Raw genomic sequence first — 1226 nt, 5'->3', positions numbered from 1 at the left:
AGGAGGACGAGCAGCGGCCGCCCCGAACGAGGACTGCCAGAGCTGAGCCCTACGGGCCCTTTCAAGGCCCGGGGCCGCCCGCAGCGCACACCTCTGAGAACAGCCCCGGAGGTCCGGAGCGCTGCCCTGGGCGATGCGAGAAGAGGGTGCGAAGCCGGGAGTGGCCTGAGAACTGGAAGGTGTGAAACGTCCAGTCGTTTATTACGTCTTCCGCCAGAGTCTGGAATGTGACTGGATTTAGAGATAAGGAAAGAGGAGAGATAAGTACTTGTGTTACCTCCCAGTTGTTCTCCTGGACTCAGCAAGACTTGGTTTCAAGCTTTGGTAGAGAACAGCTCAGGGCAGCTGGCTCCGTTCTGATTTACTCATCAGCCCTCCTTCGCTGAGAAGTACAGGCAATGCACTGAGATGCTTCTGCACAGTTTAACGAGACAGCTGTCTTTCCACAGTAGCTATCCCTGAAAAATCCTAAGAAAAAGCAAAGCTAGCAGGCTCCTCAGCCGACAGCTTGAGCTTTTGGTCTCCCTCTGAAGACAGCTGTACAGGGACCCCAGCAACCGCCTTTCCGGGGAGCTCCCGCTCCCTCAGGATTTGACCATTACTCCTGGCCATCATAGAGACCTGTAATGTGTTTGTACCTTCCCCTGCTGCCAGCTCTCTCATTTTAGTAACAAAATGGCACAGGTTTTTGGCAGGGGAGAAGAACAGGGCCAAGGACAAACAGACCCTCTGCAGACACACCCTCTACTCCTTCCTTAGCCCTCAGCTGCAGCACAGTGGAGGCGATAACAGGCCACTTAGGCAGTGTCCAGCTATTGGACGCCCCATCTTCCAGGTAACTCCCCCGCACACCTGTGGGCAGAGAGTGGAGGAAGCAGGATAGGAGGACCCCTGCATGGACCCTCAGGCACAGGCTCGGGGTAAGTCGCAGAAGGGCACATAAAGGGGGCGTTCCAATTTGGATAAAAAGGCCAAGGTATAAAAGGGCAGCACAGTGGCACCACTGAGGAGTTGCTGTTTTGTGCTTCTCACTGCGTGGCTGCTGTTTTGTTCATGATGCAGAGAAGAAGGATCGATCTGCTTGCTTCCCCTTCACCCTTCTGGGCACTGCTGGCACTGCTGCGGCAGGAGCCCGGTATGGGGTGGTTGCCGTGTGGTCCAGATGGCTGCACCACGTCACGGGGTCCCAGTAGACTGGAGGCTGGGGGGGGGGGGAGGAGGGGGGT

General features: G+C 56.5%; 1 protein-coding gene across 1 annotated transcript in view; it reads right to left on the bottom strand.

The window, feature by feature from the left end:
- The window catches only part of LOC108449174, a 2936-nt gene extending 1730 nt beyond the window's left edge, over positions 1-1206 (bottom strand). Inside the window, exon 1 of the mRNA XM_017744665.1 lies at positions 278-1206. The gene's annotated coding sequence lies outside the window, so the exon portion shown is untranslated. The remainder of the gene's footprint in view (positions 1-277) is intronic.
- Positions 1207-1226: the final 20 nt, after the last annotated feature.

This window comes from Corvus brachyrhynchos, unplaced genomic scaffold (genome assembly GCF_000691975.1).
Source record: "Corvus brachyrhynchos isolate BGI_N302 unplaced genomic scaffold, ASM69197v1 scaffold17, whole genome shotgun sequence".
NCBI lineage: Eukaryota > Metazoa > Chordata > Aves > Passeriformes > Corvidae > Corvus > Corvus brachyrhynchos.
Note: the sequence above shows the minus strand (reverse complement) of the source record. Positions and strands in the feature narration are given on the sequence as shown.